Below are 25,835 nucleotides of genomic sequence, written 5' to 3' on the forward strand. Positions count from 1 at the left end.
AACCACCCTGTTAGGGCAACAGGCACATGAGAAGCGAAAGAATCAAAAACGCACTGGCCTAATTCATGGGTTAGTCATATAATCAAAGGTAGGGTAATCCCTGTTCAGGATACAACAATTGCCGAAACCCAGGATCGAACCAGGGACCTTTAGATCTTCAGTCTAACGCTCTCCCAACTGAGCTATTTCGGCACTTTAGAAAGCGTTTGTCCAGGAGACACGTGGCACCGTGCGTCGACTCGAAGGGGTCATTGAGCCCTTAAAGGAGGTTTATAGTCACAGCATCCACTTTTATTTGATAACATCAGCATTGTACCCACAGTAAAAACAATAGTTATTTTTGACAAGCTCGGTTCAAAAATCTCCTTTCATGTTGTGATTGATGCCTGTCTGCTGGCCATCTATTTCCACAACTTCCTAGATTTCCAGCATAGTTTTCAGTTTCTCCCCTGATTTTTACTTTCCGTTTCTAAGGACTACACATCAAAAAAGTCATTTTTCTTTCAAATGCGGCTAGGTCTTGTTCCCACGGCTTTCATTGGTATATTGCAGGTGAAAATGAAACATGCTGGACTTTTCTTCCCAAGGCTCTGCAGAACTATGCGTTGGTGTACAAATGTCCTATGAAGAAGAAGGGATATTTTGACTTGTCCTTGCACATTGGCTGAGAAAAGCATAAACTGCGGGATGTTGCACAATTGCGTTTCTGCTGAGCCCCAGACCTTAGTCTGCTCTAAACAACTTTCTCAAACTCCTGCTTGGTCTTCCTTTTCTTGTCAGAAAGCGGTACACCAAAAGGAGCAGGTACAGTTGCCGAAACCCGGGATCGAACCAGGGACCTTTAGATCTTCAGTCTAACGCTCTCCCAACTGAGCTATTTCGGCCTTTTCTGCCTAACCTTGATGACAATTCTGGGGTACCATGTGCTGGTGTGAAGGAATGACAATGACGAGTGACATTTTTATGTCTATGCATTTAGCCGGAAAGGAAAACAGGCAGCAAGATACTTTATTTTGTTCCAGGTGAAACTAAGCAACCACCCTGTTAGGGCAACAGGCACATGAGAAGCGAAAGAATCAAACACGCACTGGCCTAATTCATGGGAAAGTCATATAATCAAAGGTAGGGTAATCCCTGTTCAGGATACAACAATTGCCGAAACCCGGGATCGAACCAGGGACCTTTAGATCTTCAGTCTAACGCTCTCCCAACTGAGCTATTTCGGCACTTTAGAAAGCGTTTGTCCAGGAGACACGTGGCACCGTGCGTCGACTCGAAGGGGTCATTGAGCCCTTAAAGGAGGTCTATAGTCACAGCATCCACTTTTATTTGATAACATCAGCATTGTACCCACAGTAAAAACAATAGTTATTTTTGACAAGCTCGGATTAAAAAATCTCCTTTCATGTTGTGATTGATGCCTGTCTGCTGGCCATCTATTTCCACAACTTCCTAGATTTCCAGCATAGTTTTCAGTTTCTCCCCTGATTTTTACTTTCCGTTTCTAAGGACTACACATCAAAAAAGTCATTTTTCTTTCAAATGCGGCTAGGTCTTGTTCCCACGGCTTTCATTGGTATATTGCAGGTGAAAATGAAACATGCTGGACTTTTCTTCCCAAGGCTCTGCAGAACTATGCGTTGGTGTACAAATGTCCTATGAAGAAGAAGGGATATTTTGACTTGTCCTTGCACATTGGCTGAGAAAAGCATAAACTGCGGGATGTTGCACAATTGCGTTTCTGCTGAGCCCCAGACCTTAGTCTGCTCTAAACAACTTTCTCAAACTCCTGCTTGGTCTTCCTTTTCTTGTCAGAAAGCGGTACACCAAAAGGAGCAGGTACAGTTGCCGAAACCCGGGATCGAACCAGGGACCTTTAGATCTTCAGTCTAACGCTCTCCCAACTGAGCTATTTCGGCCTTTTCTGCCTAAACTTGATGACAATTCTGGGGTACCATGTGCTGGTGTGAAGGAATGATAATGACGAGTGACATTTTTATGTCTATGCATTTAGCCGGAAAGGAAAACAGGCAGCAAGATACTTTACTTTGTTCCAGGTGAAACTAAGCAACCACCCTGTTAGGGCAACAGGCACATGAGAAGCGAAAAGAATCAAACACGCACTGGCCTAATTCATGGTAAAGTCATATAATCAAAGGTAGAGTTATCCCTGTTCAGAATACAACAATTGCACAAAACCATGGATCGAACCAGGGACCTTTAGATCTTCAGTCTAACGCTCTCCCAACTGAGCCATTTCGGCACTTTAGAAAGCGTTTGTCCAGGAGACACGTGGCACCGTGCGTCGACTCGAAGGGGTCATTGAGCCCTTAAAGGAGGTTTATAGTCACAGCATCCACTTTTATTTGATAACATCAGCATTGTACCCACAGTAAAAACAATAGTTATTTTTGACAAGCTCGGTTCAAAAATCTCCTTTCATGTTGTGATTGATGCCTGTCTGCTGGCCATCTATTTCCACAACTTCCTAGATTTCCAGCATAGTTTTCAGTTTCTCCCCTGATTTTTACTTTCCGTTTCTAAGGACTACACATCAAAAAAGTCATTTTTCTTTCAAATGCGGCTAGGTCTTGTTCCCACGGCTTTCATTGGTATATTGCAGGTGAAAATGAAACATGCTGGACTTTTCTTCCCAAGGCTCTGCAGAACTATGCGTTGGTGTACAAATGTCCTATGAAGAAGAAGGGATATTTTGACTTGTCCTTGCACATTGGCTGAGAAAAGCATAAACTGCGGGATGTTGCACAATTGCGTTTCTGCTGAGCCCCAGACCTTAGTCTGCTCTAAACAACTTTCTCAAACTCCTGCTTGGTCTTCCTTTTCTTGTCAGAAAGCGGTACACCAAAAGGAGCAGGTACAGTTGCCGAAACCCGGGATCGAACCAGGGACCTTTAGATCTTCAGTCTAACGCTCTCCCAACTGAGCTATTTCGGCCTTTTCTGCCTAACCTTGATGACAATTCTGGGGTACCATGTGCTGGTGTGAAGGAATGACAATGACGAGTGACATTTTTATGTCTATGCATTTAGCCGGAAAGGAAAACAGGCAGCAAGATACTTTACTTTGTTCCAGGTGAAACTAAGCAACCACCCTGTTAGGGCAACAGGCACATGAGAAGCGAAAGAATCAAACACGCACTGGCCTAATTCATGGGAAAGTCATATAATCAAAGGTAGGGTAATCCCTGTTCAGGATACAACAATTGCCGAAACCCAGGATCGAACCAGGGACCTTTAGATCTTCAGTCTAACGCTCTCCCAACTGAGCTATTTCGGCACTTTAGAAAGCGTTTGTCCAGGAGACACGTGGCACCGTGCGTCGACTCGAAGGGGTCATTGAGCCCTTAACGGAGGTTTATAGTCACAACATCCACTTTTATTTGATAACATCAGCATTGTACCCACAGTAAAAACAATAGTTATTTTTGACAAGCTCGGTTCAAAAATCTCCTTTCATGTTGTGATTGATGCCTGTCTGCTGGCCATCTATTTCCACAACTTCCTAGATTTCCAGCATAGTTTTCAGTTTCTCCCCTGATTTTTACTTTCCGTTTCTAAGGACTACACATCAAAAAAGTCATTTTTCTTTCAAATGCGGCTAGGTCTTGTTCCCACGGCTTTCATTGGTATATTGCAGGTGAAAATGAAACATGCTGGACTTTTCTTCCCAAGGCTCTGCAGAACTATGCGTTGGTGTACAAATGTCCTATGAAGAAGAAGGGATATTTTGACTTGTCCTTGCACATTGGCTGAGAAAAGCATAAACTGCGGGATGTTGCACAATTGCGTTTCTGCTGAGCCCCAGACCTTAGTCTGCTCTAAACAACTTTCTCAAACTCCTGCTTGGTCTTCCTTTTCTTGTCAGAAAGCGGTACACCAAAAGGAGCAGGTACAGTTGCCGAAACCCGGGATCGAACCAGGGACCTTTAGATCTTCAGTCTAACGCTCTCCCAACTGAGCTATTTCGGCCTTTTCTGCCTAACCTTGATGACAATTCTGGGGTACCATGTGCTGGTGTGAAGGAATGACAATGACGAGTGACATTTTTATGTCTATGCATTTAGCTGGAAAGGAAAACAGGCAGCAAGATACTTTACTTTGTTCCAGGTGAAACTAAACAACCACCCTGTTAGGGCAACAGGCACATGAGAAGCGAAAGAATCAAAAACGCACTGGCCTAATTCATGGGTTAGTCATATAATCAAAGGTAGGGTAATCCCTGTTCAGGATACAACAATTGCCGAAACCCAGGATCGAACCAGGGACCTTTAGATCTTCAGTCTAACGCTCTCCCAACTGAGCTATTTCGGCACTTTAGAAAGCGTTTGTCCAGGAGACACGTGGCACCGTGCGTCGACTCGAAGGGGTCATTGAGCCCTTAAAGGAGGTTTATAGTCACAGCATCCACTTTTATTTGATAACATCAGCATTGTACCCACAGTAAAAACAATAGTTATTTTTGACAAGCTCGGTTCAAAAATCTCCTTTCATGTTGTGATTGATGCCTGTCTGCTGGCCATCTATTTCCACAACTTCCTAGATTTCCAGCATAGTTTTCAGTTTCTCCCCTGATTTTTACTTTCCGTTTCTAAGGACTACACATCAAAAAAGTCATTTTTCTTTCAAATGCGGCTAGGTCTTGTTCCCACGGCTTTCATTGGTATATTGCAGGTGAAAATGAAACATGCTGGACTTTTCTTCCCAAGGCTCTGCAGAACTATGCGTTGGTGTACAAATGTCCTATGAAGAAGAAGGGATATTTTGACTTGTCCTTGCACATTGGCTGAGAAAAGCATAAACTGCGGGATGTTGCACAATTGCGTTTCTGCTGAGCCCCAGACCTTAGTCTGCTCTAAACAACTTTCTCAAACTCCTGCTTGGTCTTCCTTTTCTTGTCAGAAAGCGGTACACCAAAAGGAGCAGGTACAGTTGCCGAAACCCGGGATCGAACCAGGGACCTTTAGATCTTCAGTCTAACGCTCTCCCAACTGAGCTATTTCGGCCTTTTCTGCCTAACCTTGATGACAATTCTGGGGTACCATGTGCTGGTGTGAAGGAATGACAATGACGAGTGACATTTTTATGTCTATGCATTTAGCCGGAAAGGAAAACAGGCAGCAAGATACTTTATTTTGTTCCAGGTGAAACTAAGCAACCACCCTGTTAGGGCAACAGGCACATGAGAAGCGAAAGAATCAAACACGCACTGGCCTAATTCATGGGAAAGTCATATAATCAAAGGTAGGGTAATCCCTGTTCAGGATACAACAATTGCCGAAACCCGGGATCGAACCAGGGACCTTTAGATCTTCAGTCTAACGCTCTCCCAACTGAGCTATTTCGGCACTTTAGAAAGCGTTTGTCCAGGAGACACGTGGCACCGTGCGTCGACTCGAAGGGGTCATTGAGCCCTTAAAGGAGGTCTATAGTCACAGCATCCACTTTTATTTGATAACATCAGCATTGTACCCACAGTAAAAACAATAGTTATTTTTGACAAGCTCGGATTAAAAAATCTCCTTTCATGTTGTGATTGATGCCTGTCTGCTGGCCATCTATTTCCACAACTTCCTAGATTTCCAGCATAGTTTTCAGTTTCTCCCCTGATTTTTACTTTCCGTTTCTAAGGACTACACATCAAAAAAGTCATTTTTCTTTCAAATGCGGCTAGGTCTTGTTCCCACGGCTTTCATTGGTATATTGCAGGTGAAAATGAAACATGCTGGACTTTTCTTCCCAAGGCTCTGCAGAACTATGCGTTGGTGTACAAATGTCCTATGAAGAAGAAGGGATATTTTGACTTGTCCTTGCACATTGGCTGAGAAAAGCATAAACTGCGGGATGTTGCACAATTGCGTTTCTGCTGAGCCCCAGACCTTAGTCTGCTCTAAACAACTTTCTCAAACTCCTGCTTGGTCTTCCTTTTCTTGTCAGAAAGCGGTACACCAAAAGGAGCAGGTACAGTTGCCGAAACCCGGGATCGAACCAGGGACCTTTAGATTTTCAGTCTAACGCTCTCCCAACTGAGCTATTTCGGCCTTTTCTGCCTAATCTTGATGACAATTCTGGGGTACCATGTGCTGGTGTGAAGGAATGACAATGACGAGTGACATTTTTATGTCTATGCATTTAGCCGGAAAGGAAAACAGGCAGCAAGATACTTTACTTTGTTCCAGGTGAAACTAAGCAACCACCCTGTTAGGGCAACAGGCACATGAGAAGCGAAAGAATCAAACACGCACTGGCCTAATTCATGGGAAAGTCATATAATCAAAGGTAGGGTAATCCCTGTTCAGGATACAACAATTGCCGAAACCCAGGATCGAACCAGGGACCTTTAGATCTTCAGTCTAACGCTCTCCCAACTGAGCTATTTCAGCACTTTAGAAAGCATTTGTCCAGGAGACACGTGGCACCGTGCGTCGACTCGAAGGGGTCATTGAGCCCTTAAAGGAGGTCTATAGTCACAGCATCCACTTTTATTTGATAACATCAGCATTGTACCCACAGTAAAAACAATAGTTATTTTTGACAAGCTCGGATTAAACAATCTCCTTTCATGTTGTGATTGATGCCTGTCTGCTGGCCATCTATTTCCACAACTTCCTAGATTTCCAGCATAGTTTTCAGTTTCTCCCCTGATTTTTACTTTCCGTTTCTAAGGACTACACATCAAAAAAGTCATTTTTCTTTCAAATGCGGCTAGGTCTTGTTCCCACGGCTTTCATTGGTATATTGCAGGTGAAAATGAAACATGCTGGACTTTTCTTCCCAAGGCTCTGCAGAACTATGCGTTGGTGTACAAATGTCCTATGAAGAAGAAGGGATATTTTGACTTGTCCTTGCACATTGGCTGAGAAAAGCATAAACTGCGGGATGTTGCACAATTGCGTTTCTGCTGAGCCCCAGACCTTAGTCTGCTCTAAACAACTTTCTCAAACTCCTGCTTGGTCTTCCTTTTCTTGTCAGAAAGCGGTACACCAAAAGGAGCAGGTACAGTTGCCGAAACCCGGGATCGAACCAGGGACCTTTAGATCTTCAGTCTAACGCTCTCCCAACTGAGCTATTTCGGCCTTTTCTGCCTAACCTTGATGACAATTCTGGGGTACCATGTGCTGGTGTGAAGGAATGACAATGACGAGTGACATTTTTATGTCTATGCATTTAGCCGGAAAGGAAAACAGGCAGCAAGATACTTTACTTTGTTCCAGGTGAAACTAAGCAACCACCCTGTTAGGGCAACAGGCACATGAGAAGCGAAAGAATCAAACACGCACTGGCCTAATTCATGGGAAAGTCATATAATCAAAGGTAGGGTAATCCCTGTTCAGGATACAACAATTGCCGAAACCCAGGATCGAACCAGGGACCTTTAGATCTTCAGTCTAACGCTCTCCCAACTGAGCTATTTCGGCACTTTAGAAAGCGTTTGTCCAGGAGACACGTGGCACCGTGCGTCGACTCGAAGGGGTCATTGAGCCCTTAACGGAGGTTTATAGTCACAACATCCACTTTTATTTGATAACATCAGCATTGTACCCACAGTAAAAACAATAGTTATTTTTGACAAGCTCGGTTCAAAAATCTCCTTTCATGTTGTGATTGATGCCTGTCTGCTGGCCATCTATTTCCACAACTTCCTAGATTTCCAGCATAGTTTTCAGTTTCTCCCCTGATTTTTACTTTCCGTTTCTAAGGACTACACATCAAAAAAGTCATTTTTCTTTCAAATGCGGCTAGGTCTTGTTCCCACGGCTTTCATTGGTATATTGCAGGTGAAAATGAAACATGCTGGACTTTTCTTCCCAAGGCTCTGCAGAACTATGCGTTGGTGTACAAATGTCCTATGAAGAAGAAGGGATATTTTGACTTGTCCTTGCACATTGGCTGAGAAAAGCATAAACTGCGGGATGTTGCACAATTGCGTTTCTGCTGAGCCCCAGACCTTAGTCTGCTCTAAACAACTTTCTCAAACTCCTGCTTGGTCTTCCTTTTCTTGTCAGAAAGCGGTACACCAAAAGGAGCAGGTACAGTTGCCGAAACCCGGGATCGAACCAGGGACCTTTAGATCTTCAGTCTAACGCTCTCCCAACTGAGCTATTTCGGCCTTTTCTGCCTAACCTTGATGACAATTCTGGGGTACCATGTGCTGGTGTGAGGGAATGACAATGACGAGTGACATTTTTATGTCTATGCATTTAGCCGGAAAGGAAAACAGGCAGCAAGATACTTTACTTTGTTCCAGGTGAAACTAAGCAACCACCCTGTTAGGGCAACAGGCACATGAGAAGCGAAAGAATCAAACACGCACTGGCCTAATTCATGGGAAAGTCATATAATCAAAGGTAGGGTAATCCCTGTTCAGGATACAACAATTGCCGAAACCCAGGATCGAACCAGGGACCTTTAGATCTTCAGTCTAACGCTCTCCCAACTGAGCTATTTCGGCACTTTAGAAAGCGTTTGTCCAGGAGACACGTGGCACCGTGCGTCGACTCGAAGGGGTCATTGAGCCCTTAACGGAGGTTTATAGTCACAACATCCACTTTTATTTGATAACATCAGCATTGTACCCACAGTAAAAACAATAGTTATTTTTGACAAGCTCGGTTCAAAAATCTCCTTTCATGTTGTGATTGATGCCTGTCTGCTGGCCATCTATTTCCACAACTTCCTAGATTTCCAGCATAGTTTTCAGTTTCTCCCCTGATTTTTACTTTCCGTTTCTAAGGACTACACATCAAAAAAGTCATTTTTCTTTCAAATGCGGCTAGGTCTTGTTCCCACGGCTTTCATTGGTATATTGCAGGTGAAAATGAAACATGCTGGACTTTTCTTCCCAAGGCTCTGCAGAACTATGCGTTGGTGTACAAATGTCCTATGAAGAAGAAGGGATATTTTGACTTGTCCTTGCACATTGGCTGAGAAAAGCATAAACTGCGGGATGTTGCACAATTGCGTTTCTGCTGAGCCCCAGACCTTAGTCTGCTCTAAACAACTTTCTCAAACTCCTGCTTGGTCTTCCTTTTCTTGTCAGAAAGCGGTACACCAAAAGGAGCAGGTACAGTTGCCGAAACCCGGGATCGAACCAGGGACCTTTAGATCTTCAGTCTAACGCTCTCCCAACTGAGCTATTTCGGCCTTTTCTGCCTAACCTTGATGACAATTCTGGGGTACCATGTGCTGGTGTGAAGGAATGACAATGACGAGTGACATTTTTATGTCTATGCATTTAGCTGGAAAGGAAAACAGGCAGCAAGATACTTTACTTTGTTCCAGGTGAAACTAAACAACCACCCTGTTAGGGCAACAGGCACATGAGAAGCGAAAGAATCAAAAACGCACTGGCCTAATTCATGGGTTAGTCATATAATCAAAGGTAGGGTAATCCCTGTTCAGGATACAACAATTGCCGAAACCCAGGATCGAACCAGGGACCTTTAGATCTTCAGTCTAACGCTCTCCCAACTGAGCTATTTCGGCACTTTAGAAAGCGTTTGTCCAGGAGACACGTGGCACCGTGCGTCGACTCGAAGGGGTCATTGAGCCCTTAAAGGAGGTTTATAGTCACAGCATCCACTTTTATTTGATAACATCAGCATTGTACCCACAGTAAAAACAATAGTTATTTTTGACAAGCTCGGTTCAAAAATCTCCTTTCATGTTGTGATTGATGCCTGTCTGCTGGCCATCTATTTCCACAACTTCCTAGATTTCCAGCATAGTTTTCAGTTTCTCCCCTGATTTTTACTTTCCGTTTCTAAGGACTACACATCAAAAAAGTCATTTTTCTTTCAAATGCGGCTAGGTCTTGTTCCCACGGCTTTCATTGGTATATTGCAGGTGAAAATGAAACATGCTGGACTTTTCTTCCCAAGGCTCTGCAGAACTATGCGTTGGTGTACAAATGTCCTATGAAGAAGAAGGGATATTTTGACTTGTCCTTGCACATTGGCTGAGAAAAGCATAAACTGCGGGATGTTGCACAATTGCGTTTCTGCTGAGCCCCAGACCTTAGTCTGCTCTAAACAACTTTCTCAAACTCCTGCTTGGTCTTCCTTTTCTTGTCAGAAAGCGGTACACCAAAAGGAGCAGGTACAGTTGCCGAAACCCGGGATCGAACCAGGGACCTTTAGATCTTCAGTCTAACGCTCTCCCAACTGAGCTATTTCGGCCTTTTCTGCCTAACCTTGATGACAATTCTGGGGTACCATGTGCTGGTGTGAAGGAATGACAATGACGAGTGACATTTTTATGTCTATGCATTTAGCCGGAAAGGAAAACAGGCAGCAAGATACTTTATTTTGTTCCAGGTGAAACTAAGCAACCACCCTGTTAGGGCAACAGGCACATGAGAAGCGAAAGAATCAAACACGCACTGGCCTAATTCATGGGAAAGTCATATAATCAAAGGTAGGGTAATCCCTGTTCAGGATACAACAATTGCCGAAACCCGGGATCGAACCAGGGACCTTTAGATCTTCAGTCTAACGCTCTCCCAACTGAGCTATTTCGGCACTTTAGAAAGCGTTTGTCCAGGAGACACGTGGCACCGTGCGTCGACTCGAAGGGGTCATTGAGCCCTTAAAGGAGGTCTATAGTCACAGCATCCACTTTTATTTGATAACATCAGCATTGTACCCACAGTAAAAACAATAGTTATTTTTGACAAGCTCGGATTAAAAAATCTCCTTTCATGTTGTGATTGATGCCTGTCTGCTGGCCATCTATTTCCACAACTTCCTAGATTTCCAGCATAGTTTTCAGTTTCTCCCCTGATTTTTACTTTCCGTTTCTAAGGACTACACATCAAAAAAGTCATTTTTCTTTCAAATGCGGCTAGGTCTTGTTCCCACGGCTTTCATTGGTATATTGCAGGTGAAAATGAAACATGCTGGACTTTTCTTCCCAAGGCTCTGCAGAACTATGCGTTGGTGTACAAATGTCCTATGAAGAAGAAGGGATATTTTGACTTGTCCTTGCACATTGGCTGAGAAAAGCATAAACTGCGGGATGTTGCACAATTGCGTTTCTGCTGAGCCCCAGACCTTAGTCTGCTCTAAACAACTTTCTCAAACTCCTGCTTGGTCTTCCTTTTCTTGTCAGAAAGCGGTACACCAAAAGGAGCAGGTACAGTTGCCGAAACCCGGGATCGAACCAGGGACCTTTAGATTTTCAGTCTAACGCTCTCCCAACTGAGCTATTTCGGCCTTTTCTGCCTAATCTTGATGACAATTCTGGGGTACCATGTGCTGGTGTGAAGGAATGACAATGACGAGTGACATTTTTATGTCTATGCATTTAGCCGGAAAGGAAAACAGGCAGCAAGATACTTTACTTTGTTCCAGGTGAAACTAAGCAACCACCCTGTTAGGGCAACAGGCACATGAGAAGCGAAAGAATCAAACACGCACTGGCCTAATTCATGGGAAAGTCATATAATCAAAGGTAGGGTAATCCCTGTTCAGGATACAACAATTGCCGAAACCCAGGATCGAACCAGGGACCTTTAGATCTTCAGTCTAACGCTCTCCCAACTGAGCTATTTCGGCACTTTAGAAAGCGTTTGTCCAGGAGACACGTGGCACCGTGCGTCGACTCGAAGGGGTCATTGAGCCCTTAACGGAGGTTTATAGTCACAACATCCACTTTTATTTGATAACATCAGCATTGTACCCACAGTAAAAACAATAGTTATTTTTGACAAGCTCGGTTCAAAAATCTCCTTTCATGTTGTGATTGATGCCTGTCTGCTGGCCATCTATTTCCACAACTTCCTAGATTTCCAGCATAGTTTTCAGTTTCTCCCCTGATTTTTACTTTCCGTTTCTAAGGACTACACATCAAAAAAGTCATTTTTCTTTCAAATGCGGCTAGGTCTTGTTCCCACGGCTTTCATTGGTATATTGCAGGTGAAAATGAAACATGCTGGACTTTTCTTCCCAAGGCTCTGCAGAACTATGCGTTGGTGTACAAATGTCCTATGAAGAAGAAGGGATATTTTGACTTGTCCTTGCACATTGGCTGAGAAAAGCATAAACTGCGGGATGTTGCACAATTGCGTTTCTGCTGAGCCCCAGACCTTAGTCTGCTCTAAACAACTTTCTCAAACTCCTGCTTGGTCTTCCTTTTCTTGTCAGAAAGCGGTACACCAAAAGGAGCAGGTACAGTTGCCGAAACCCGGGATCGAACCAGGGACCTTTAGATCTTCAGTCTAACGCTCTCCCAACTGAGCTATTTCGGCCTTTTCTGCCTAACCTTGATGACAATTCTGGGGTACCATGTGCTGGTGTGAAGGAATGACAATGACGAGTGACATTTTTATGTCTATGCATTTAGCTGGAAAGGAAAACAGGCAGCAAGATACTTTACTTTGTTCCAGGTGAAACTAAACAACCACCCTGTTAGGGCAACAGGCACATGAGAAGCGAAAGAATCAAAAACGCACTGGCCTAATTCATGGGTTAGTCATATAATCAAAGGTAGGGTAATCCCTGTTCAGGATACAACAATTGCCGAAACCCAGGATCGAACCAGGGACCTTTAGATCTTCAGTCTAACGCTCTCCCAACTGAGCTATTTCGGCACTTTAGAAAGCGTTTGTCCAGGAGACACGTGGCACCGTGCGTCGACTCGAAGGGGTCATTGAGCCCTTAAAGGAGGTTTATAGTCACAGCATCCACTTTTATTTGATAACATCAGCATTGTACCCACAGTAAAAACAATAGTTATTTTTGACAAGCTCGGTTCAAAAATCTCCTTTCATGTTGTGATTGATGCCTGTCTGCTGGCCATCTATTTCCACAACTTCCTAGATTTCCAGCATAGTTTTCAGTTTCTCCCCTGATTTTTACTTTCCGTTTCTAAGGACTACACATCAAAAAAGTCATTTTTCTTTCAAATGCGGCTAGGTCTTGTTCCCACGGCTTTCATTGGTATATTGCAGGTGAAAATGAAACATGCTGGACTTTTCTTCCCAAGGCTCTGCAGAACTATGCGTTGGTGTACAAATGTCCTATGAAGAAGAAGGGATATTTTGACTTGTCCTTGCACATTGGCTGAGAAAAGCATAAACTGCGGGATGTTGCACAATTGCGTTTCTGCTGAGCCCCAGACCTTAGTCTGCTCTAAACAACTTTCTCAAACTCCTGCTTGGTCTTCCTTTTCTTGTCAGAAAGCGGTACACCAAAAGGAGCAGGTACAGTTGCCGAAACCCGGGATCGAACCAGGGACCTTTAGATCTTCAGTCTAACGCTCTCCCAACTGAGCTATTTCGGCCTTTTCTGCCTAACCTTGATGACAATTCTGGGGTACCATGTGCTGGTGTGAAGGAATGACAATGACGAGTGACATTTTTATGTCTATGCATTTAGCCGGAAAGGAAAACAGGCAGCAAGATACTTTATTTTGTTCCAGGTGAAACTAAGCAACCACCCTGTTAGGGCAACAGGCACATGAGAAGCGAAAGAATCAAACACGCACTGGCCTAATTCATGGGAAAGTCATATAATCAAAGGTAGGGTAATCCCTGTTCAGGATACAACAATTGCCGAAACCCGGGATCGAACCAGGGACCTTTAGATCTTCAGTCTAACGCTCTCCCAACTGAGCTATTTCGGCACTTTAGAAAGCGTTTGTCCAGGAGACACGTGGCACCGTGCGTCGACTCGAAGGGGTCATTGAGCCCTTAAAGGAGGTCTATAGTCACAGCATCCACTTTTATTTGATAACATCAGCATTGTACCCACAGTAAAAACAATAGTTATTTTTGACAAGCTCGGATTAAAAAATCTCCTTTCATGTTGTGATTGATGCCTGTCTGCTGGCCATCTATTTCCACAACTTCCTAGATTTCCAGCATAGTTTTCAGTTTCTCCCCTGATTTTTACTTTCCGTTTCTAAGGACTACACATCAAAAAAGTCATTTTTCTTTCAAATGCGGCTAGGTCTTGTTCCCACGGCTTTCATTGGTATATTGCAGGTGAAAATGAAACATGCTGGACTTTTCTTCCCAAGGCTCTGCAGAACTATGCGTTGGTGTACAAATGTCCTATGAAGAAGAAGGGATATTTTGACTTGTCCTTGCACATTGGCTGAGAAAAGCATAAACTGCGGGATGTTGCACAATTGCGTTTCTGCTGAGCCCCAGACCTTAGTCTGCTCTAAACAACTTTCTCAAACTCCTGCTTGGTCTTCCTTTTCTTGTCAGAAAGCGGTACACCAAAAGGAGCAGGTACAGTTGCCGAAACCCGGGATCGAACCAGGGACCTTTAGATTTTCAGTCTAACGCTCTCCCAACTGAGCTATTTCGGCCTTTTCTGCCTAATCTTGATGACAATTCTGGGGTACCATGTGCTGGTGTGAAGGAATGACAATGACGAGTGACATTTTTATGTCTATGCATTTAGCCGGAAAGGAAAACAGGCAGCAAGATACTTTACTTTGTTCCAGGTGAAACTAAGCAACCACCCTGTTAGGGCAACAGGCACATGAGAAGCGAAAGAATCAAACACGCACTGGCCTAATTCATGGGAAAGTCATATAATCAAAGGTAGGGTAATCCCTGTTCAGGATACAACAATTGCCGAAACCCAGGATCGAACCAGGGACCTTTAGATCTTCAGTCTAACGCTCTCCCAACTGAGCTATTTCAGCACTTTAGAAAGCATTTGTCCAGGAGACACGTGGCACCGTGCGTCGACTCGAAGGGGTCATTGAGCCCTTAAAGGAGGTCTATAGTCACAGCATCCACTTTTATTTGATAACATCAGCATTGTACCCACAGTAAAAACAATAGTTATTTTTGACAAGCTCGGATTAAACAATCTCCTTTCATGTTGTGATTGATGCCTGTCTGCTGGCCATCTATTTCCACAACTTCCTAGATTTCCAGCATAGTTTTCAGTTTCTCCCCTGATTTTTACTTTCCGTTTCTAAGGACTACACATCAAAAAAGTCATTTTTCTTTCAAATGCGGCTAGGTCTTGTTCCCACGGCTTTCATTGGTATATTGCAGGTGAAAATGAAACATGCTGGACTTTTCTTCCCAAGGCTCTGCAGAACTATGCGTTGGTGTACAAATGTCCTATGAAGAAGAAGGGATATTTTGACTTGTCCTTGCACATTGGCTGAGAAAAGCATAAACTGCGGGATGTTGCACAATTGCGTTTCTGCTGAGCCCCAGACCTTAGTCTGCTCTAAACAACTTTCTCAAACTCCTGCTTGGTCTTCCTTTTCTTGTCAGAAAGCGGTACACCAAAAGGAGCAGGTACAGTTGCCGAAACCCGGGATCGAACCAGGGACCTTTAGATCTTCAGTCTAACGCTCTCCCAACTGAGCTATTTCGGCCTTTTCTGCCTAACCTTGATGACAATTCTGGGGTACCATGTGCTGGTGTGAAGGAATGACAATGACGAGTGACATTTTTATGTCTATGCATTTAGCCGGAAAGGAAAACAGGCAGCAAGATACTTTACTTTGTTCCAGGTGAAACTAAGCAACCACCCTGTTAGGGCAACAGGCACATGAGAAGCGAAAGAATCAAACACGCACTGGCCTAATTCATGGGAAAGTCATATAATCAAAGGTAGGGTAATCCCTGTTCAGGATACAACAATTGCCGAAACCCAGGATCGAACCAGGGACCTTTAGATCTTCAGTCTAACGCTCTCCCAACTGAGCTATTTCGGCACTTTAGAAAGCGTTTGTCCAGGAGACACGTGGCACCGTGCGTCGACTCGAAGGGGTCATTGAGCCCTTAACGGAGGTTTATAGTCACAACATCCACTTTTATTTGATAACATCAGCATTGTACCCACAGTAAAAACAATAGTTATTTTTGACAAGCTCGGTTCAAAAATCTCCTTTCATGTTGTGATTGATGCCTGTCTGCTGGCCATCTATTTCCACAACTTCCTAGATTTCCAGCATAGTTTTCAGTTTCTCCCCTGATTTTTACTTTCCGTTTCTAAGGACTACACATCAAAAAAGTCATTTTTCTTTCAAATGCGGCTAGGTCTTGTTCCCACGGCTTTCATTGGTATATTGCAGGTGAAAATGAAACATGCTGGACTTTTCTTCCCAAGGCTCTGCAGAACTATGCGTTGGTGTACAAATGTCCTATGAAGAAGAAGGGATATTTTGACTTGTCCTTGCACATTGGCTGAGAAAAGCATAAACTGCGGGATGTTGCACAATTGCGTTTCTGCTGAGCCCCAGACCTTAGTCTGCTCTAAACAACTTTCTCAAACTCCTGCTTGGTCTTCCTTTTCTTGTCAGAAAGCGGTACACCAAAAGGAGCAGGTACAGTTGCCGAAACCCGGGATCGAACCAGGGACCTTTAGATCTTCAGTCTAACGCTCTCCCAACTGAGCTATTTCGGCCTTTTCTGCCTAACCTTGATGACAATTCTGGGGTACCATGTGCTGGTGTGAAGGAATGACAATGACGAGTGACATTTTTATGTCTATGCATTTAGCTGGAAAGGAAAACAGGCAGCAAGATACTTTACTTTGTTCCAGGTGAAACTAAACAACCACCCTGTTAGGGCAACAGGCACATGAGAAGCGAAAGAATCAAAAACGCACTGGCCTAATTCATGGGTTAGTCATATAATCAAAGGTAGGGTAATCCCTGTTCAGGATACAACAATTGCCGAAACCCAGGATCGAACCAGGGACCTTTAGATCTTCAGTCTAACGCTCTCCCAACTGAGCTATTTCGGCACTTTAGAAAGCGTTTGTCCAGGAGACACGTGGCACCGTGCGTCGACTCGAAGGGGTCATTGAGCCCTTAAAGGAGGTTTATAGTCACAGCATCCACTTTTATTTGATAACATCAGCATTGTACCCACAGTAAAAACAATAGTTATTTTTGACAAGCTCGGTTCAAAAATCTCCTTTCATGTTGTGATTGATGCCTGTCTGCTGGCCATCTATTTCCACAACTTCCTAGATTTCCAGCATAGTTTTCAGTTTCTCCCCTGATTTTTACTTTCCGTTTCTAAGGACTACACATCAAAAAAGTCATTTTTCTTTCAAATGCGGCTAGGTCTTGTTCCCACGGCTTTCATTGGTATATTGCAGGTGAAAATGAAACATGCTGGACTTTTCTTCCCAAGGCTCTGCAGAACTATGCGTTGGTGTACAAATGTCCTATGAAGAAGAAGGGATATTTTGACTTGTCCTTGCACATTGGCTGAGAAAAGCATAAACTGCGGGATGTTGCACAATTGCGTTTCTGCTGAGCCCCAGACCTTAGTCTGCTCTAAACAACTTTCTCAAACTCCTGCTTGGTCTTCCTTTTCTTGTCAGAAAGCGGTACACCAAAAGGAGCAGGTACAGTTGCCGAAACCCGGGATCGAACCAGGGACCTTTAGATCTTCAGTCTAACGCTCTCCCAACTGAGCTATTTCGGCCTTTTCTGCCTAACCTTGATGACAATTCTGGGGTACCATGTGCTGGTGTGAAGGAATGACAATGACGAGTGACATTTTTATGTCTATGCATTTAGCCGGAAAGGAAAACAGGCAGCAAGATACTTTACTTTGTTCCAGGTGAAACTAAGCAACCACCCTGTTAGGACAACAGGCACATGAGAAGCGAAAGAATCAAACACGCACTGGCCTAATTCATGGGAAAGTCATATAATCAAAGGGAGGGTTATCCCTGTTCAGGATACAACAATTGCCGAAACCCGGGATCGAACCAGGGACCTTTAGATCTTCAGTCTAACGCTCTCCCAACTGAGCTATTTCGGCACTTTAGAAAGTGCTTGTCCAGGAGACACGTGGCACCGTGCGTCGACTCGAAGGGGTCATTGAGCCCTTAAAGGAGGTTTATAGTCACAGCATCCACTTTTATTTGATAACATCAGCATTGTACCCACAGTAAAAACAATAGTTATTTTTGACAAGCTCGGTTCAAAAATCTCCTTTCATGTTGTGATTGATGCCTGTCTGCTGGCCATCGATTTCCACAACTTCCTAGATTTCCAGCATAGTTTTCAGTTTCTCCCCTGATTTTTACTTTCCGTTTCTAAGGACTACACATCAAAAAAGTCATTTTTCTTTCAAATGCGGCTAGGTCTTGTTCCCACGGCTTTCATTGGTATATTGCAGGTGAAAATGAAACATGCTGGACTTTTCTTCCCAAGGCTCTGCAGAACTATGCGTTGGTGTACAAATGTCCTATGAAGAAGAAGGGATATTTTGACTTGTCCTTGCACATTGGCTGAGAAAAGCATAAACTGCGGGATGTTGCACAATTGCGTTTCTGCTGAGCCCCAGACCTTAGTCTGCTCTAAACAACTTTCTCAAACTCCTGCTTGGTCTTCCTTTTCTTGTCAGAAAGCGGTACACCAAAAGGAGCAGGTACAGTTGCCGTAACCCAGGATCGAACCAGGGACCTTTAAATCTTCAGTCTAACGCTCTCCCAACTGAGCTATTTCGGCCTTTTCTGCCTAATCTTGATGACAATTCTGGGGCTATTTCGGCACTTTAGAAAGCGTTTGTCCAGGAGACACGTGGCACCGTGCGTCAACTCGAAGGGGTCATTGAGCCCTTAAAGGAGGTTTATAGTCACAGCATCCACTTTTATTTGATAACATCAGCATTGTACCCACAGTAAAAACAATAGTTATTTTTGACAAGCTCGGTTCAAAAATCTCCTTTCATGTTGTGATTGATGCCTGTCTGCTGGCCATCTATTTCCACAACTTCCTAGATTTCCAGCATAGTTTTCAGTTTCTCCCCTGATTTTTTCTTTCCGTTTCTAAGGACTACACATCAAAAAAGTCATTTTTCTTTCAAATGCGGCTAGGTCTTGTTCCCACGGCTTTCATTGGTATATTGCAGGTGAAAATGAAACATGCTGGACTTTTCTTCCCAAGGCTCTGCAGAACTATGCGTTGGTGTACAAATGTCCTATGAAGAAGAAGGGATATTTTGACTTGTCCTTGCACATTGGCTGAGAAAAGCATAAACTGCGGGATGTTGCACAATTGCGTTTCTGCTGAGCCCCAGACCTTAGTCTGCTCTAAACAACTTTCTCAAACTCCTGCTTGGTCTTCCTTTTCTTGTCAGAAAGCGGTACACCAAAAGGAGCAGGTACAGTTGCCGAAACCCGGGATCGAACCAGGGACCTTTAGATCTTCAGTCTAACGCTCTCCCAACTGAGCTATTTCGGCCTTTTCTGCCTAACCTTGATGACAATTCTGGGGTACCATGTGCTGGTGTGAAGGAATGACAATGACGAGTGACATTTTTATGTCTATGCATTTAGCCGGAAAGGAAAACAGGCAGCAAGATACTTTACTTTGTTCCAGGTGAAACTAAGCAACCACCCTGTTAGGACAACAGGCACATGAGAAGCGAAAGAATCAAACACGCACTGGCCTAATTCATGGGAAAGTCATATAATCAAAGGGAGGGTTATCCCTGTTCAGGATACAACAATTGCCGAAACCCGGGATCGAACCAGGGACCTTTAGATCTTCAGTCTAACGCTCTCCCAACTGAGCTATTTCGGCACTTTAGAACGCGTTTGTCCAGGAGACACGTGGCACCGTGCGTCGACTCGAAGGGGTCATTGAGCCCTTAAAGGAGGTTTATAGTCACAGCATCCACTTTTATTTGATAACATCAGCATTGTACCCACAGTAAAAACAATCGTTATTTTTGACAAGCTCGGTTCAAAAATCTCCTTTCATGTTGTGATTGATGCCTGTCTGCTGGCCATCTATTTCCACAACTTCCTAGATTTCCAGCATAGTTTTCAGTTTCTCCCCTGATTTTTACTTTCCGTTTCTAAGGACTACACATCAAAAAAGTCATTTTTCTTTCAAATGCGGCTAGGTCTTGTTCCCACGGCTTTCATTGGTATATTGCAGGTGAAAATGAAACATGCTGGACTTTTCTTCCCAAGGCTCTGCAGAACTATGCGTTGGTGTACAAATGTCCTATGAAGAAGAAGGGATATTTTGACTTGTCCTTGCACATTGGCTGAGAAAAGCATAAACTGCGGGATGTTGCACAATTGCGTTTCTGCTGAGCCCCAGACCTTAGTCTGCTCTAAACAACTTTCTCAAACTCCTGCTTGGTCTTCCTTTTCTTGTCAGAAAGCGGTACACCAAAAGGAGCAGGTACAGTTGCCGAAACCTGGGATCGAACCAGGGACCTTTAGATCTTCAGTCTAACGCTCTCCCAACTGAGCTATTTCGGCACTTTAGAAAGCATTTGTCCAGGAGACACGTGGCACCGTGCGTCGACTCGAAGGGGTCATTGAGCCCTTAAAGGAGGTTTATAGTCACAGCATCCACTTTTATTTGATAACATCAGCATTGTACCCACAGTAAAAACAATAGTTATTTTTGACAAGCTCGGTTCAAAAATCTCCTTTCATGTTGTGATTGATGCCTGTCTGCTGGCCATCTATTTCCACAACTTCCTAGATTTCCAGCATAGTTTTCAGTTTCTCCCCTGATTTTTACTTTCCGTTTCTAAGGACTACACATCAAAAAAGTCATTTTTCTTTCAAATGCGGCTAGGTCTTGTTCCCACGGCTTTCATTGGTATATTGCAGGTGAAAATGAAACATGCTGGACTTTTCTTCCCAAGGCTCTGCAGAACTATGCGTTGGTGTACAAATGTCCTATGAAGAAGAAGGGATATTTTGACTTGTCCTTGCACATTGGCTGAGAAAAGCATAAACTGCGGGATGTTGCACAATTGCGTTTCTGCTGAGCCCCAGACCTTAGTCTGCTCTAAACAACTTTCTCAAGCTCCTGCTTGGTCTTCCTTTTCTTGTTAGAAAGCGGTACACCAAAAGGAGCAGGTACAGTTGCCGAAACCCGGGATCGAACCAGGGACCTTTAGATCTTCAGTCTAACGCTCTCCCAACTGAGCTATTTCGGCCTTTTCTGCCTAATCTTGAGGACAATTCTGGGGTACCATGTGCTGGTGTGAAGGAATGACAATGACGAGTGACAATTTTATGTCTATGCATTTAGCCGGAAAGGAAAACAGGCAGCAAGATACTTTACTTTGTTCCAGGTGAAACTAAGCAACCACCCTGTTAGGGCAACAGGCACATGAGAAGCGAAAGAATCAAACACGCACTGGCCTAATTCATGGGAAAGTCATATAATCAAAGGTAGAGTTATCCCTGTTCAGGATACAACAATTGCCGAAACCCGGGATCGAACCAGGGACCTTTAGATCTTCAGTCTAACGCTCTCCCAACTGAGCTATTTCGGCACTTTCAAAAGCATTTGTCCAGGAGACACGTGGCACCGTGCGTCGACTCGAAGGGGTCATTGAGCCCTTAAAGGAGGTTTATAGTCACAGCATCCACTTTTATTTGATAACATCAGCATTGTACCCACAGTAAAAACAATAGTTATTTTTGACAAGCTCGGTTCAAAAATCTCCTTTCATGTTGTGATTGATGCCTGTCTGCTGGCCATCGATTTCCACAACTTCCTAGATTTCCAGCATAGTTTTCAGTTTCTCCCCTGATTTTTACTTTCCGTTTCTAAGGACTACACATCAAAAAAGTCATTTTTCTTTCAAATGCGGCTAGGTCTTGTTCCCACGGCTTTCATTGGTATATTGCAGGTGAAAATGAAACATGCTGGACTTTTCTTCCCAAGGCTCTGCAGAACTATGCGTTGGTGTACAAATGTCCTATGAAGAAGAAGGGATATTTTGACTTGTCCTTGCACATTGGCTGAGAAAAGCATAAACTGCGGGATGTTGCACAATTGCGTTTCTGCTGAGCCCCAGACCTTAGTCTGCTCTAAACAACTTTCTCAAACTCCTGCTTGGTCTTCCTTTTCTTGTCAGAAAGCGGTACACCAAAAGGAGCAGGTACAGTTGCCGTAACCCAGGATCGAACCAGGGACCTTTAAATCTTCAGTCTAACGCTCTCCCAACTGAGCTATTTCGGCCTTTTCTGCCTAATCTTGATGACAATTCTGGGGCTATTTCGGCACTTTAGAAAGCGTTTGTCCAGGAGACACGTGGCACCGTGCGTCGACTCGAAGGGGTCATTGAGCCCTTAAAGGAGGTTTATAGTCACAGCATCCACTTTTATTTGATAACATCAGCATTGTACCCACAGTAAAAACAATAGTTATTTTTGACAAGCTCGGTTCAAAAATCTCCTTTCATGTTGTGATTGATGCCTGTCTGCTGGCCATCTATTTCCACAACTTCCTAGATTTCCAGCATAGTTTTCAGTTTCTCCCCTGATTTTTTCTTTCCGTTTCTAAGGACTACACATCAAAAAAGTCATTTTTCTTTCAAATGCGGCTAGGTCTTGTTCCCACGGCTTTCATTGGTATATTGCAGGTGAAAATGAAACATGCTGGACTTTTCTTCCCAAGGCTCTGCAGAACTATGCGTTGGTGTACAAATGTCCTATGAAGAAGAAGGGATATTTTGACTTGTCCTTGCACATTGGCTGAGAAAAGCATAAACTGCGGGATGTTGCACAATTGCGTTTCTGCTGAGCCCCAGACCTTAGTCTGCTCTAAACAACTTTCTCAAACTCCTGCTTGGTCTTCCTTTTCTTGTCAGAAATCGGTACACCAAAAGGAGCAGGTACAGTTGCCGAAACCCGGGATCGAACCAGGGACCTTTAGATCTTCAGTCTAACGCTCTCCCAACTGAGCTATTTCGGCCTTTTCTGCCTAATCTTGAGGACAATTCTGGGGTACCATGTGCTGGTGTGAAGGAATGACAATGACGAGTGACAATTTTATGTCTATGCATTTAGCCGGAAAGGAAAACAGGCAGCAAGATACTTTACTTTGTTCCAGGTGAAACTAAGCAACCACCCTGTTAGGGCAACAGGCACATGAGAAGCGAAAGAATCAAACACGCACTGGCCTAATTCATGGGAAAGTCATATAATCAAAGGTAGAGTTATCCCTGTTCAGGATACAACAATTGCCGAAACCCAGGATCGAACCAGGGACCTTTAGATCTTCAGTCTAACACTCTCCCAACTGAGCTATTTCGGCTCTTTCAAAAGCGTTTGTCCAGGAGACACGTGGCACCGTGCGTCGACTCGAAGGGGTCATTGAGCCCTTAAAGGAGGTTTATAGTCACAGCATCCACTTTTATTTGATAACATCAGCATTGTACCCACAGTAAAAACAATAGTTATTTTTGACAAGCTCGGTTCAAAAATCTCCTTTCATGTTGTGATTGATGCCTGTCTGCTGGCCATCTATTTCCACAACTTCCTAGATTTCCAGCATAGTTTTCAGTTTCTCCCCTGATTTTTACTTTCCGTTTCTAAGGACTACACATCAAAAAAGTCATTTTTCTTTCAAATGCGGCTAGGTCTTGTTCCCACGGCTTTCATTGGTATATTGCAGGTGAAAATGGAACATGCTGGACTTTTCTTCCCAAGGCTCTGCAGAACTATGCGTTGGTGTACAAATGTCCTATGAAGAAGAAGGGATATTTTGACTTGTCCTTGCACATTGGCTGAGAAAAGCATAAACTGCGGGATGTTGCACAATTGCGTTTCTGCTGAGCCCCAGACCTTAGTCTGCTCTAAACAACTTTCTCAAACTCCTGCTTGGTCTTCCTTTTCTTGTCAGAAAGCGGTACACCAAAAGGAGCAGGAACAGTTGCCGAAACCCGGGATCGAACCAGGGACCTTTAGATCTTCAGTCTAACGCTCTCCCAACTGAGCTATTTCGGCCTTTTCTGCCTAACCTTGATGACAATTCTGGGGTACCATGTGCTGGTGTGAAGGAATGACAAGTGACATTTTTATGTCTATGCATTTAGCCGGAAAGGAAAACAGGCAGCAAGATACTTTACTTTGTTCCAGGTGAAACTAAGCAACCACCCTGTTAGGGACACAGGCACATGAGAAGCGAAAGAATCAAACACGCACTGGCCTAATTCATGGGAAAGTCATATAATCAAAGGTAGGGTAATCCCTGTTCAGGATACAACAATTGCCGAACCCCGGGTTCGAACCAGGGACCTTTAGATCTTCAGTCTAACGCTCTCCCAACTGAGCTATTTCGGCACTTTAGAAAGCGTTTGTCCAGGAGACACGTGGCACCGTGCGTCGACTCGAAGGGGTCATTGAGCCCTTAAAGGAGGTTTATAGTCACAGCATCCACTTTTATTTGATAACATCAGCATTGTACCCACAGTAAAAACAATAGTTATTTTTGACAAGCTCGGTTCAAAAATCTCCTTTCATGTTGTGATTGATGCCTGTCTGCTGGCCATCTATTTCCACAACTTCCTAGATTTCCAGCATAGTTTTCAGTTTCTCCCCTGATTTTTACTTTCCGTTTCTAAGGACTACACATCAAAAAAGTCATTTTTCTTTCAAATGCGGCTAGGTCTTGTTCCCACGGCTTTCATTGGTATATTGCAGGTGAAAATGAAACATGCTGGACTTTTCTTCCCAAGGCTCTGCAGAACTATGCGTTGGTGTACAAATGTCCTATGAAGAAGAAGGGATATTTTGACTTGTCCTTGCACATTGGCTGAGAAAAGCATAAACTGCGGGATGTTGCACAATTGCATTTCTGCTGAGCCCCAGACCTTAGTCTGCTCTAAACAACTTTCTCAAACTCCTGCTTGGTCTTCCTTTTCTTGTCAGAAAGCGGTACACCAAAAGGAGCAGCTACAGTTGCCGAAACCCGGGATCGAACCAGGGACCTTTAGATCTTCAGTCTAACGCTCTCCCAACTGAGCTATTTTGGCCTTTTCTGCCTAACCTTGATGACAATTCTGGGGTACCATGTGCTGGTGTGAAGGAATGACAATGACGAGTGACATTTTTATGTCTATGCATTTAGCCGGAAAGGAAAACAGGCAGCAAGATACTTTACTTTGTTCCAGGTGAAACTAAGCAACCACCCTGTTAGGACAACAGGCACATGAGAAGCGAAAGAATCAAACACGCACTGGCCTAATTCATGGGAAAGTCATATAATCAAAGGGAGGGTTATCCCTGTTCAGGATACAACAATTGCCGAAACCCGGGATCGAACCAGGGACCTTTAGATCTTCAGTCTAACGCTCTCCCAACTGAGCTATTTCGGCACTTTAGAACGCGTTTGTCCAGGAGACACGTGGCACCGTGCGTCGACTCGAAGGGGTCATTGAGCCCTTAAAGGAGGTTTATAGTCACAGCATCCACTTTTATTTGATAACATCAGCATTGTACCCACAGTAAAAACAATCGTTATTTTTGACAAGCTCGGTTCAAAAATCTCCTTTCATGTTGTGATTGATGCCTGTCTGCTGGCCATCTATTTCCACAACTTCCTAGATTTCCAGCATAGTTTTCAGTTTCTCCCCTGATTTTTACTTTCCGTTTCTAAGGACTACACATCAAAAAAGTCATTTTTCTTTCAAATGCGGCTAGGTCTTGTTCCCACGGCTTTCATTGGTATATTGCAGGTGAAAATGAAACATGCTGGACTTTTCTTCCCAAGGCTCTGCAGAACTATGCGTTGGTGTACAAATGTCCTATGAAGAAGAAGGGATATTTTGACTTGTCCTTGCACATTGGCTGAGAAAAGCATAAACTGCGGGATGTTGCACAATTGCGTTTCTGCTGAGCCCCAGACCTTAGTCTGCTCTAAACAACTTTCTCAAACTCCTGCTTGGTCTTCCTTTTCTTGTCAGAAAGCGGTACACCAAAAGGAGCAGGTACAGTTGCCGAAACCTGGGATCGAACCAGGGACCTTTAGATCTTCAGTCTAACGCTCTCCCAACTGAGCTATTTCGGCACTTTAGAAAGCATTTGTCCAGGAGACACGTGGCACCGT

The 25,835-nt window shown here is 43.9% G+C and overlaps 31 non-coding genes across 31 annotated transcripts; all 31 read right to left on the bottom strand.

Annotated features, from left to right (window-relative positions):
• Nucleotides 1-811: 811 nt before the first annotated feature.
• TRNAF-GAA (transfer RNA phenylalanine (anticodon GAA)) lies at nucleotides 812-884 on the bottom strand. The gene has a single exon. It is a non-coding gene; the product is annotated as a tRNA-Phe (tRNA).
• Nucleotides 885-1,153: 269 nt separating this feature from the next.
• Nucleotides 1,154-1,226, bottom strand: TRNAF-GAA (transfer RNA phenylalanine (anticodon GAA)). The gene has a single exon. It is a non-coding gene; the product is annotated as a tRNA-Phe (tRNA).
• Nucleotides 1,227-1,846: 620 nt separating this feature from the next.
• On the bottom strand, nucleotides 1,847-1,919 carry TRNAF-GAA (transfer RNA phenylalanine (anticodon GAA)). Its single transcript has one exon. It is a non-coding gene; the product is annotated as a tRNA-Phe (tRNA).
• A 963-nt stretch (nucleotides 1,920-2,882) lies between these two features.
• Nucleotides 2,883-2,955, bottom strand: TRNAF-GAA (transfer RNA phenylalanine (anticodon GAA)). The gene has a single exon. It is a non-coding gene; the product is annotated as a tRNA-Phe (tRNA).
• Nucleotides 2,956-3,916: 961 nt separating this feature from the next.
• Nucleotides 3,917-3,989, bottom strand: TRNAF-GAA (transfer RNA phenylalanine (anticodon GAA)). The gene has a single exon. It is a non-coding gene; the product is annotated as a tRNA-Phe (tRNA).
• A 961-nt stretch (nucleotides 3,990-4,950) lies between these two features.
• On the bottom strand, nucleotides 4,951-5,023 carry TRNAF-GAA (transfer RNA phenylalanine (anticodon GAA)). The gene has a single exon. It is a non-coding gene; the product is annotated as a tRNA-Phe (tRNA).
• Nucleotides 5,024-5,292: 269 nt separating this feature from the next.
• TRNAF-GAA (transfer RNA phenylalanine (anticodon GAA)) lies at nucleotides 5,293-5,365 on the bottom strand. Its single transcript has one exon. It is a non-coding gene; the product is annotated as a tRNA-Phe (tRNA).
• A 620-nt stretch (nucleotides 5,366-5,985) lies between these two features.
• TRNAF-GAA (transfer RNA phenylalanine (anticodon GAA)) lies at nucleotides 5,986-6,058 on the bottom strand. The gene has a single exon. It is a non-coding gene; the product is annotated as a tRNA-Phe (tRNA).
• A 962-nt stretch (nucleotides 6,059-7,020) lies between these two features.
• On the bottom strand, nucleotides 7,021-7,093 carry TRNAF-GAA (transfer RNA phenylalanine (anticodon GAA)). Its single transcript has one exon. It is a non-coding gene; the product is annotated as a tRNA-Phe (tRNA).
• Nucleotides 7,094-8,054: 961 nt separating this feature from the next.
• TRNAF-GAA (transfer RNA phenylalanine (anticodon GAA)) lies at nucleotides 8,055-8,127 on the bottom strand. The gene has a single exon. It is a non-coding gene; the product is annotated as a tRNA-Phe (tRNA).
• Nucleotides 8,128-9,088: 961 nt separating this feature from the next.
• TRNAF-GAA (transfer RNA phenylalanine (anticodon GAA)) lies at nucleotides 9,089-9,161 on the bottom strand. Its single transcript has one exon. It is a non-coding gene; the product is annotated as a tRNA-Phe (tRNA).
• Nucleotides 9,162-10,122: 961 nt separating this feature from the next.
• TRNAF-GAA (transfer RNA phenylalanine (anticodon GAA)) lies at nucleotides 10,123-10,195 on the bottom strand. The gene has a single exon. It is a non-coding gene; the product is annotated as a tRNA-Phe (tRNA).
• Nucleotides 10,196-10,464: 269 nt separating this feature from the next.
• Nucleotides 10,465-10,537, bottom strand: TRNAF-GAA (transfer RNA phenylalanine (anticodon GAA)). Its single transcript has one exon. It is a non-coding gene; the product is annotated as a tRNA-Phe (tRNA).
• A 620-nt stretch (nucleotides 10,538-11,157) lies between these two features.
• TRNAF-GAA (transfer RNA phenylalanine (anticodon GAA)) lies at nucleotides 11,158-11,230 on the bottom strand. The gene has a single exon. It is a non-coding gene; the product is annotated as a tRNA-Phe (tRNA).
• A 961-nt stretch (nucleotides 11,231-12,191) lies between these two features.
• Nucleotides 12,192-12,264, bottom strand: TRNAF-GAA (transfer RNA phenylalanine (anticodon GAA)). Its single transcript has one exon. It is a non-coding gene; the product is annotated as a tRNA-Phe (tRNA).
• A 961-nt stretch (nucleotides 12,265-13,225) lies between these two features.
• TRNAF-GAA (transfer RNA phenylalanine (anticodon GAA)) lies at nucleotides 13,226-13,298 on the bottom strand. The gene has a single exon. It is a non-coding gene; the product is annotated as a tRNA-Phe (tRNA).
• A 269-nt stretch (nucleotides 13,299-13,567) lies between these two features.
• On the bottom strand, nucleotides 13,568-13,640 carry TRNAF-GAA (transfer RNA phenylalanine (anticodon GAA)). The gene has a single exon. It is a non-coding gene; the product is annotated as a tRNA-Phe (tRNA).
• Nucleotides 13,641-14,260: 620 nt separating this feature from the next.
• TRNAF-GAA (transfer RNA phenylalanine (anticodon GAA)) lies at nucleotides 14,261-14,333 on the bottom strand. The gene has a single exon. It is a non-coding gene; the product is annotated as a tRNA-Phe (tRNA).
• Nucleotides 14,334-15,295: 962 nt separating this feature from the next.
• On the bottom strand, nucleotides 15,296-15,368 carry TRNAF-GAA (transfer RNA phenylalanine (anticodon GAA)). Its single transcript has one exon. It is a non-coding gene; the product is annotated as a tRNA-Phe (tRNA).
• A 961-nt stretch (nucleotides 15,369-16,329) lies between these two features.
• TRNAF-GAA (transfer RNA phenylalanine (anticodon GAA)) lies at nucleotides 16,330-16,402 on the bottom strand. Its single transcript has one exon. It is a non-coding gene; the product is annotated as a tRNA-Phe (tRNA).
• A 961-nt stretch (nucleotides 16,403-17,363) lies between these two features.
• On the bottom strand, nucleotides 17,364-17,436 carry TRNAF-GAA (transfer RNA phenylalanine (anticodon GAA)). Its single transcript has one exon. It is a non-coding gene; the product is annotated as a tRNA-Phe (tRNA).
• A 269-nt stretch (nucleotides 17,437-17,705) lies between these two features.
• On the bottom strand, nucleotides 17,706-17,778 carry TRNAF-GAA (transfer RNA phenylalanine (anticodon GAA)). Its single transcript has one exon. It is a non-coding gene; the product is annotated as a tRNA-Phe (tRNA).
• A 1,354-nt stretch (nucleotides 17,779-19,132) lies between these two features.
• Nucleotides 19,133-19,205, bottom strand: TRNAF-GAA (transfer RNA phenylalanine (anticodon GAA)). The gene has a single exon. It is a non-coding gene; the product is annotated as a tRNA-Phe (tRNA).
• A 269-nt stretch (nucleotides 19,206-19,474) lies between these two features.
• Nucleotides 19,475-19,547, bottom strand: TRNAF-GAA (transfer RNA phenylalanine (anticodon GAA)). Its single transcript has one exon. It is a non-coding gene; the product is annotated as a tRNA-Phe (tRNA).
• Nucleotides 19,548-20,166: 619 nt separating this feature from the next.
• Nucleotides 20,167-20,239, bottom strand: TRNAF-GAA (transfer RNA phenylalanine (anticodon GAA)). The gene has a single exon. It is a non-coding gene; the product is annotated as a tRNA-Phe (tRNA).
• Nucleotides 20,240-20,858: 619 nt separating this feature from the next.
• On the bottom strand, nucleotides 20,859-20,931 carry TRNAF-GAA (transfer RNA phenylalanine (anticodon GAA)). Its single transcript has one exon. It is a non-coding gene; the product is annotated as a tRNA-Phe (tRNA).
• Nucleotides 20,932-21,200: 269 nt separating this feature from the next.
• On the bottom strand, nucleotides 21,201-21,273 carry TRNAF-GAA (transfer RNA phenylalanine (anticodon GAA)). The gene has a single exon. It is a non-coding gene; the product is annotated as a tRNA-Phe (tRNA).
• Nucleotides 21,274-22,627: 1,354 nt separating this feature from the next.
• TRNAF-GAA (transfer RNA phenylalanine (anticodon GAA)) lies at nucleotides 22,628-22,700 on the bottom strand. Its single transcript has one exon. It is a non-coding gene; the product is annotated as a tRNA-Phe (tRNA).
• Nucleotides 22,701-23,661: 961 nt separating this feature from the next.
• TRNAF-GAA (transfer RNA phenylalanine (anticodon GAA)) lies at nucleotides 23,662-23,734 on the bottom strand. Its single transcript has one exon. It is a non-coding gene; the product is annotated as a tRNA-Phe (tRNA).
• A 1,297-nt stretch (nucleotides 23,735-25,031) lies between these two features.
• Nucleotides 25,032-25,104, bottom strand: TRNAF-GAA (transfer RNA phenylalanine (anticodon GAA)). Its single transcript has one exon. It is a non-coding gene; the product is annotated as a tRNA-Phe (tRNA).
• A 619-nt stretch (nucleotides 25,105-25,723) lies between these two features.
• On the bottom strand, nucleotides 25,724-25,796 carry TRNAF-GAA (transfer RNA phenylalanine (anticodon GAA)). The gene has a single exon. It is a non-coding gene; the product is annotated as a tRNA-Phe (tRNA).
• Between the last annotated feature and the right edge of the window lie 39 nt (nucleotides 25,797-25,835).

Source organism: Lithobates pipiens, unplaced genomic scaffold (assembly GCF_037356315.1).
Source record: "Lithobates pipiens isolate NorthernLeopardFrog02 unplaced genomic scaffold, aLitPip1_a1.2 Scaffold_18, whole genome shotgun sequence".
Taxonomy (NCBI): Eukaryota; Metazoa; Chordata; class Amphibia; order Anura; family Ranidae; genus Lithobates; species Lithobates pipiens.